Source organism: Toxorhynchites rutilus, chromosome 2 (genome assembly GCF_029784135.1).
Source record: "Toxorhynchites rutilus septentrionalis strain SRP chromosome 2, ASM2978413v1, whole genome shotgun sequence".
In the NCBI taxonomy this organism is placed as follows: Eukaryota; Metazoa; Arthropoda; class Insecta; order Diptera; family Culicidae; genus Toxorhynchites; species Toxorhynchites rutilus.
The window spans coordinates 4780496-4790232 of record NC_073745.1 but is presented as its reverse complement, the minus strand read 5'-3'; positions in this window follow the sequence as shown (position 1 = coordinate 4790232).

The window sequence follows — 9737 nt, the reverse complement described above, 5'->3', positions numbered from 1 at the left end:
GGTGCGGTTAATGTATGATCTCCAAGTAGGACACGGACATTGGAAACCATGGCAAACAAGTGTAATCGTTTGCACGAATGCAATTGTGAGGTTGACAGATCGGCTTTTGCATGAAGGACACCCACAAATATTTACATCGCGGTTCGTCCAAGATTGTCTGGAGAGTCTTTTCTCATTGATTCGTGCAAAGCAACGACGCCCAACTCCATTGCAATTCAGCAATAACTTGAAAATTGTGACTCTTTCGCAATACATGACCGTAGTACCGAATGCTTCGTATACAGCCGATACACAACAACATCTTATTGGATTGATAGATTTGCTATCAAAGCGGCGTGAAGAATGTTCAGCCCAGAAATTGATGGACAATGAAGCAGCATCGACATCATATCAAATTTCAGCTTCATCTAATTCTAGTGATAATGTGGATGATATGAATATTGAATTCGACTATGAGTACACCGTCGATGAAGCGAAAACTTTTCTCGACAGAACAGAACAAAATTCGTTGTTCTATATAGCTGGTTTCATCATCAAAAAAATTATTCAGCGGGAAAGAACATGTCAGCAGTGTAACAAGAGATTGGTAGTCAGCAAAACACAACCTAGATTGTATCAACCGTCTCTTTTTTCATATTTGCGAGCTACAGCTTCTAACTCTCCCATCTGCATAGTGAATGATGAGACTTTTAATTTCTTCTTAGCAATGGAAATTCTATTCCGAAATATGAAATCGCATTTGGAACCTAACGAAGCTGATTTGCCGAAGAAAATGGCAGGAGAAATGTATGTTTTGCCATCCACTTTATTCCATTGTGAAAAAAACAAGGAATGACATTATAAAAAAATTTATATCTTTTCGTTTAAAAAGCGGAGAAAACAAAAAAAACAAGGAAACGAAAATTTGATAGCAGGAGCATGGCATGGTAGAAATAAAATATATTAGTATCAGAAACCAAATAGATTATTATTAAACTAAACTCATGTCCATTTCCATTTTAGTGTTGTCCGAAAACTCATTTTTTCCACTTTTTCCCAAAAATGACTTTTTCAAAAAATCATAACTTTTGAACCTCTGAACCGATTCAGATGATCAATAAATCTAATTGAAGCCAATGAGGTAGATTTTTAATAGAAAAAATATTGAAAAAAGTATTGAACTTGGAAAGAGGGTTCTAGAGAGGTGTTTTTTTCGTTTTAGAGTCATTATTTTGTAAATTTAACATGTTTTAAGTCTTCGTTCAATATTCTTATGTGACTAGACTAGACCTATGCGACTAGAATCCTATCTTTCCGGTAAGTGTGATATTTTTTCAAAAAAGATTGGCTTATTGGCTTCAATTTAATATGTCGATCATCTCAATCAGTTCAGTAGTTCAAATGTAATAAATTTTTGCAAAAAACTATTTTTGGATAAGAGTGGAAAAATGATTTTACGGGCGACCGGTTAACTTTGAAAAGTCACTCAAAAACACAAAAAAGCCTATCTGATATCGAGATATGTTATGTAATAAATCCTCAGCTTTCAAGAAAAAACATAAAATATAAAAACATAAAAACAAAAAACATAAAAATAACAAAAAACAACTACAATCAATAGTTACGAAAACAAAATTCGATTTCTTGGCAAGCCTAATATTTTTCCAAAAAAGATTAATTGGCTTCAATTTGATATATCGATCATCTAAATCGGTTCAGTGATTCAAAAGTTATGAATTTTTAAAAAAGGCACTTTTAGGAAAAAGTTGAAAAAAATGATTTTTCGGACCACCCTAAAATAAGAAAAGGTCACCCTAACGAAAAAATAAAAAATACGGGTCTAATATTTTGCAATAAAGAAAGAAACTACCACTTTTCATGGAAATCTGAGGAGCACTATATCGGTTTGACATGAAATGGATGTATATATATATATATATATATATATATATATATATATATATATATATATATATATATAAATTTTTCAATTCAATCAAAATATAGTAACAAAATAATTAGGTAAAACGTGTATACAATTCCTTCACATTTCCTCTAAACTAAGTATCGTAATATCAATTAAATTCATTTTTTTTCTAAATTCAATACAAACCCAACGTAATTTATTTTTATTGGCAACACTGGAAAAATCGACTTTGTTTACAAAATTTATCGAAATCGACCAATCAGAAATCAGAACGACTGACAGAAATTTGGTCCGTAAAAGACCCCCTATTGTCTGATCTTATCTTAGGTTCTTCGATGCCAGACTATCTTTGTATTCATAATGTTCTGATTCCAGTTCGATTTTTTTCTCCGAAGTTGATGCTCTGCCAGAAGTGCAAACGATTTGGTCACACAGAACAGTTTTGTGCTAATAAAGCTCGCCGTGGCAAATGCGGACAGTCTCATTCAGATGGGCAGTGCACCATCTTGGAAGCCATATGTCTACATTGTAATGGTGTTCATATTGATGTAACGAATTGTCCCTTATATAAGGAACGGGCATGGTTTGCTCGTGACAGAGTGATTCATAAGTCAAAATTGAGTTACGCCGAGATGCTTCGGCAGGTCGCCCCTGCTGTCAACGATGACAATCCGTACGATTCCCTCAGAGAACTTACGGACTTGGATGAAGAGGTTCCACATTGTAGTCAGAATGCGGCACCAAAACGAAAAAATGTTTCCATGCCAAAACACGCCAAAAAACCGAAGCAGTCCTCGCCTGTCATTCACATAGAAGACTTTCCCCCGTTAAGCCCTACGGTCTCAGTTACAAATTTCTTTCCTGATTAAGGGAAAAAAAATATATTTTAGGAGCTATGCTCCTCTTTTATTTCGAGATCACTTAAGACTAAATACAAGTTCGTTCTTATGCTAAGATGAAACCTCGCTCGCTGGGTGGCTGATGTTTATAAACCGCTATCTTCGCTGAGTGCGCATTCTCGGGATCGGATGGTATTTATGCTGACCGATCGTCCGCTAGCAAAATCGTTGTTTATATCGACTCGCATAATTTTATCGCTACGTCTGGTGCTAACTCTTCCCCTTTCGAATTACTTTGTCCTCGAAGTTTTTCAACGTAATGACTGAAGTTGTGTTGGTGTGTTGAGGAATGTCTCGATCTCTCGTTTCCTTTCCTCTGATAATTCCTCAGGTTGCTTTATTTCTGACAAAATAATTTCATCGCTGACTTTTTCAGATTTCGTTATACTTAGTTGAACATTGGTGTTTGTTTTTCTGAAATGATAGCAGAAAGCAACAATGGCAATGGCAAACATAATTACCGATGTAATTCCAAACGATCCAAAAATATGAAGTTTCCATTTCAAAGAGTTGTTCTGTAGATGAAGAGTTTCTAATTTATCTCGGTGTTCCAGAGTTAAGTTTTGAAGATATTCCACTGGTGGTTGATCGATGGTACTAATTTTATGGACCAGCAATCCTGTTGTAGGTTGGTAAATTTTACCTGGAACTGTGACTTCAAAGTTGGTGTAGAGCTCTCCATTGATACGAAGGTTACAGCTATCGAATTGTACCAAAAATGATCCATTAAGAAATTGATTCGAATTGCTACAGTTTGAGGAAATTTCTATTGAAGCGTCATTGATAAAGATAACCTCGTTGTTGATTCGTTGGATGAGTCCTTTTGAATAAACCTTTTCGTATATGCAGGTAGAATGTCTTGATGATCCAAAAATGCAGCAATCGAGTTGAAGTGTTGAACTGATAACAGTTTACTACTAGGAATGCCATGCTTTGCTAATAAAACTGCTTCTTGAATCGTTTCTATTTGACTTTGGAGCGAATCCAAATTCGAGAGAATAATCAGTTGATTTATCTCCATAGAGTAGTTTTTCAGTCTTTCCGACTCAAGAGTTAGTACTTGGTTTGCGATATTCGATATTTCGAGTAAACGATTCCCAATTTTCTCGTTGATTAGAATTTGTTTGTTGTTCTGATGAATGAGGGAATTCAGTGAAGAGTTTATCAAACGAAGGTCATCAGCATCGGGATTCCCGGCGATCCACTTCCAAATGGTTCCTACGGTATCCCATCTCCGGTGTCTTCTGAGCGGTTTCAGCTTAAGATACGTTTCTTTTAATTTATAATTTTTTATTTCTATTAATTCATATAATGGGTTTACAAAAGGATTATTCTGTATTTCGTGATTGACTTTTTCAATAGTAGTTCCAATTTGATCTCACATAGCCTGTTTTTAATTTAGCCACACCAAATGGTATAATGGCAAGCGGATTATTTGTTAAGTCATGAATCTGGAGGTGTGATCGTGCTACTGACACGAACAGGGCCAATCTGAAAATGGAATTAAAGATTTGGATTGATTCTTAAGTTTGTTTTATGAATTTTTCTTCCTTGTGTATCAATAACATACGTATTATGATCTTCTCTGATTGTGATTTTTTTGTATCTACTTTTGCGTTTTGAAATATCATATGTCTTTTCAAAGGCTGTTGAGTTTGGAGTGTAACTTCTATAATGTTTCTCTGGTATTTTTTCTGCATTGTTTTTGTGTATGTTTTGAATCCTTTCCAAATTCTTTTCTCTTGCTTTAAGGAAATCTTCTCTTGGAAGTGCGTTAACATTAATGGCTTGGTATACATTTCGAGGTGTGTCTTCTATTACTGAATGAACTGAATTATTATACCTATGTGCGGTCATTCGCAGCTCAACCGTTGCCCAGTGTAGTCGAGTATTATAATCGGTCAACAGTTCAGTTCGAGTTTATTTTCCAGTTATCCTATTGTATTCTATTGTGTTTCAGTATCAGAGCTAAGTATCATTTTGCTGTCATACTTCTATTGTTCGGCTCATAGTTTAGCGAAAAGCTATTATTCAAAAGTAGAAATAAAGAATCCTTCGCCATCATGGACCCCGATAGCGGGGGATCTGGAGAAACCCTGCCAGTCGAGATGGAGGTTCTTGACAATGTCTCAGCGACTCTCGATTCTCCTTGTGTTAACCCGGTCTCAAATGATCCCCTTGCTAAAGTCTCCAAGTATCCACAGTCTAAACGGCTCCGCGTGTATCCAAATACGGCAAAGGCTCCCTACGTTGTTTTTGTTCGACAAGTGGAAAAACCAATTAACGTATTGCTAGTCTCTGCAGAACTTTACAGGTGCTTCAAGAACGTGAAACTAATTGAAAAAGTGAACTACGGTAAGCTGAGGATTATCTTTTCTGATCTCAGCGAGGCCAATCAATCTGTTGAAAATGAGGTACTGAGTAAGTTGTACAGAGTATATATTCCCTGCTCCGACGTTGAGATTGATGGAGTAGTGGATGAAGCCGAGATCGATTTCGAACATGTGGTTAACCAAGGAAGCGGTAAATTTAAAGATGGCAGACTCAAATCGGTGCGCGTTCTCGAATGTCAAAGGCTAGTAGAGAGTGTTCCAGACTCACTCAAAAAATATGTTCCATCTCGCTCCGTTAAGATTACCTTTCAAGGGACCATGCTTCCTACGTATCTCGAAATTGATCGTGTGCTTATTCCAGTTAGAATTTTCACTCCAAAGGTTATGGTTTGTGAAAGGTGCAAAAAGTTCAACCACACCAAGAAAATGTGTAATAACAAGGCTAAGTGCGGCAGATGTGGAGGAAATCATAATGAAACAATTTGTGAGGTTCCGAAAGACACTTGTTTCGCTTGCAAGGGTATCCATGCTGAAGCTAGATTATGTCCACAGTACAAGACCAAGACGAAAAGCCTAAAACAGAAAATTATCAACAAATCGAATTCGTCCTATGCGCAAATTGTTAAAGCACTCCCAACAACACCCGACTTTAGTAATGTTAACTTCTATGGTAGTTTGACTGATGATGGTTCGAACGATGATGATGAAGAACCTCAAGCTCATTGCAGCTACAAGATACCTCCCAAAAGACGAAAACTTCCGAAACGTTCTCCTCTTAGTACCGCTGTTGCTGATGATGCTGTTGTAACTGCTGATGCCAGTACTGACAATGCTGTAACAGGTGGTGTTAAAACTACTGTTCCCAATATGCCTAAAACGAAGAAAAAGACCAGTCCTCCCGATATTGATGATGCCAAGCATTTTCCTAGTTTGCCTAAGCAATTAAACTGTCAAAACGAATCTGAACATTCCGACGAATCTAGCTTGAAAGTAACGTTTGAGTTTTTGATTGGTTTGATCACCGAAACTTTCCAGTTGTCCGGTACTTGGGTGAAGATGCTCCACAATTTGATTCCCCTGTTCAAAAAAATCTGGATGAAGATCGTTGAGAAAATGCCCCTCCTCGCTTTTCTGATTGAGGACATTCACTGAAAAGCGTATTAAAAATAGCTTCACAATTTTTCAGTGGAACTCCCGTTGTATATCACCAAAATTGGATAATTTAAAAAGTTTTCTGTGCGAACACGATGCAAAGTTGTTCACTATTGGAGAAACGTGGCTTAAACCAAGTTCAGAATTTTCTATTCCTAGATTCAACTGCATCCGCCAAGACAGGGTTGATGGTTATGGTGGAGTACTAATCGGAATATCAACCGATTTTGAATTTCACCGAATCTCGCTTCCAGTAATACATCCTATTGAAATCGTGGCATGTCAGGTTAAAATTAGAAACTTTCATTTTTCAATCGCACTGTTTATGTGTCACCATTGAGCTATATTGACAAACATTCATTTCGCCAATTGCTCTCATTAATTCCGCAGCCTATGTTTATTCTGGGTGATTTCAATGCCCATGGTACTGCATGGGGTGAAAGCGAAGACGATTCTCGAGCTCGGTTGTTGTATGATATAATTGAAGAGTTTCATTTGAATGTGCTTAATACAGGTGAAATTACAAGAGTGGCTGCACCTCCAGTTCGTAGCTCACGAATTGATCTGTCATTATGTTCATCATCATTATCACTAAATTGCTCTTGGCTAACCATTCCAGATCCAGCGAATAGTGATCATGTACCTATTTTAGTTACATATAGATCTATAGATATTGAGTTTGTAGAAATGCCAACTGACCTGTGTAGAAATATAAATTGGAATACATATTCATCTGCGATGGATCGCAGAATGAAAGAGTTAGATCGGTCAATGAATTTTTTGGATCAGCATGAGCATTTAATGATAAATATCAAAGAATCAGCTATTGAATCTCAAACAAAACCTCTTCGTATGAATAGTCACAGGAGGGCACCGACCTTATGGTGGGATGCTGATTGCTCGAAAATGAAGAAAGAACGATCTGATGCCTTCGTTCGTTTCAGAAAAAATGGTACTAAGGAAAACTATTTAAGTTACAAACAAATTGAGTTCAAATCAAAAAAAAATGTTCAAAGACAAAAAAAGAGAGTATTGGAGGAACATTGTGGGTACTTTCGATAGAAGCACTTCCTTGAAAACACTGTGGACTTTAGCTAGGAGACTGCGAAACATAGTTGTTCCTGATGTTACAAAAGAAGCACGGAGTCATGGGTGGATACATGGCTTCGCTGATAAGATTTGCCCGGCTTTCGTACAAAATTGTTTTCCAAATTTCACTAATCGAAATTCTGCTTTGTCACTTGGAGATAAGTTCACACTTTTGGAAATGGAGATAGCTCTATCGGACTGCTCGAATACTGCTCCAGGATTAGATAACATAAAGTTCGATCTTCTGAAAAATCTGCCTGCTTCAGCTAAGGAGATTTTAATTCAAATTTTCAACAACATAGTTCTTTGTAATCAAATTCCCAACTGTTGGAGAGATGTCCAAGTGGTATCAATCTTGAAACCTGGAAAGGATTCTGAACATATTGATTCTTATCGACCAATTAGTCTCATTAGTTGTCCGAGGAAGACTCTGGAGAAGATGATGCTTAATAGGTTGCAAACATGGGCTGAGAAGAATCACATTCTTTCCAACACACAGTACGGCTTTCGTCAAGGAAGGAGTACTAGAGACTGCCTTGCTCTTTTGGCAACTGATATTCAAAAAGCGTTTGAACTCAAGAAAGAGCTAGTAGCTGTGTTCATAGACGTGCAAGGTGCCTACGATAACGTATTAATTGATAAACTATGCATAAAATTACAAGACTATGGTGTACCTCAATTACTGACCACTTTTTTGTTCACCTTGCTGTCAACAAAAATTATGTATTTTTATGTTAATAATCAGGAGATGTGCCACAGAACTAGCAATTTTGGACTAGCCCAGGGGTCAACACTTAGTCCTTTCCTATACAATGTTTATGTGTCCGATATTGACAAGTGCATCGCAGGAGATTGTGTACTGTCACAATTCGCAGATGATGCTTGTCTCTGGGCAACTGATAGAGATAGAACATTACTGAAACAATCGGTGCAGCGTTCCTTGTCCAATCTAGATAATTGGGCTATGAATAATGGTTTGACATTTTCGTCCATGAAAACGGAGTTCATGGTATTTACGAGGAGGTATACACAGTGGAACATATCTTTTTGCATGAGCGGTGGTTCTATTGAAAGGGTGTATTCATATAAATATTTAGGTATTTGGTTTGATACTCGTTGCACCTGGAAAATACATGTACAATATATAGTACGAAAGTGTAGTCGCAGGATAAACTTCTTGACATCAATTGTGGGCACTTGGTGGGGAGCACATCCCAGTGCAATGCTGACACTTTATAAGACTACCGTTCTTTCTATTATGGAATATGGTAGTTTTGTTTTCATGACAACTGCGAAAACTCATATGCTAAAGATGGAAAGGATTCAATACCGATGCTTGAGAATTTGTCTTGGAAGCATGGGATCAACTCACAATATGTCGCTGGAAGTGGTTGCAGGGGTTTTGCCTTTGTATATGAGATTTAATGAGTTGAGCTGTAGGTTCCTGGTCACAGCTCATGTAAATGATACAAATGTAATACATAAACTGGACAGCTTGTTTGAAGTTAATCCAGGATCAAAATTTTTAGCATCCTACCGGAATTGCTTCAGTCTATCTATCAGTAAAACCACATTCACTAGATACTTTGAGTTAGATAACTGCACAAGAATGTTAGTCTTGAACATTGATCTGTCACTACATTCAGAGTTGAAAAATCATCCTGGTTTTATGACGTCAAGGATTTTGTCAGCACTGTGTGGTGAGAAATTCTCTGACTACCCACGTCAAAATATCATTTATACAGACGGTTCTCTGATTGATGCCAGAACGGGTTTTGGAGTGTATAGCTTACGGGATGAGAGTTGTTATCAATTGAAGCAGCCTTGTTCAGTTTATGTCGCAGAAATGATTGCAATATATGTTGCGTGCCTACAGCTTCAAAAGTACCCCCCCGGAAAATATTTGATATGTTCGGATAGTTTCAGTTCTCTTACAGCTTTGCGTAATATCAAAGTTGATAGTAAGACAAATCACATAGTTCTGAAAATAAGAGAACTTGTATATGAGCTAACGAACAAAGGATACGATTTGAAATTTCTTTGGGTTCCGTCTCATTCACATATCACTGGGAATGAGATCGCTGATGGTTTAGCCAAAAAAGGAGCAAATGAGGGTGATATGTTTGAGCGAGAAGTAGAAGCACCTGAGTTCTTTCCGGAAATAGCTAGAATGGCTAATGCTCAATGGCAACAAATGTGGGATGAAGATACATTGGGCCGACATTGTTTCAGCATATTGCCTAGAGTTAACAGAAATCCCTGGTTTCACCTCCTAAATGTGGACAGAACATTCATACGCAATATGACTCGTATCACAGTAAATCACTATTGTCTAAACTCTCATCTTTATAGGATAAA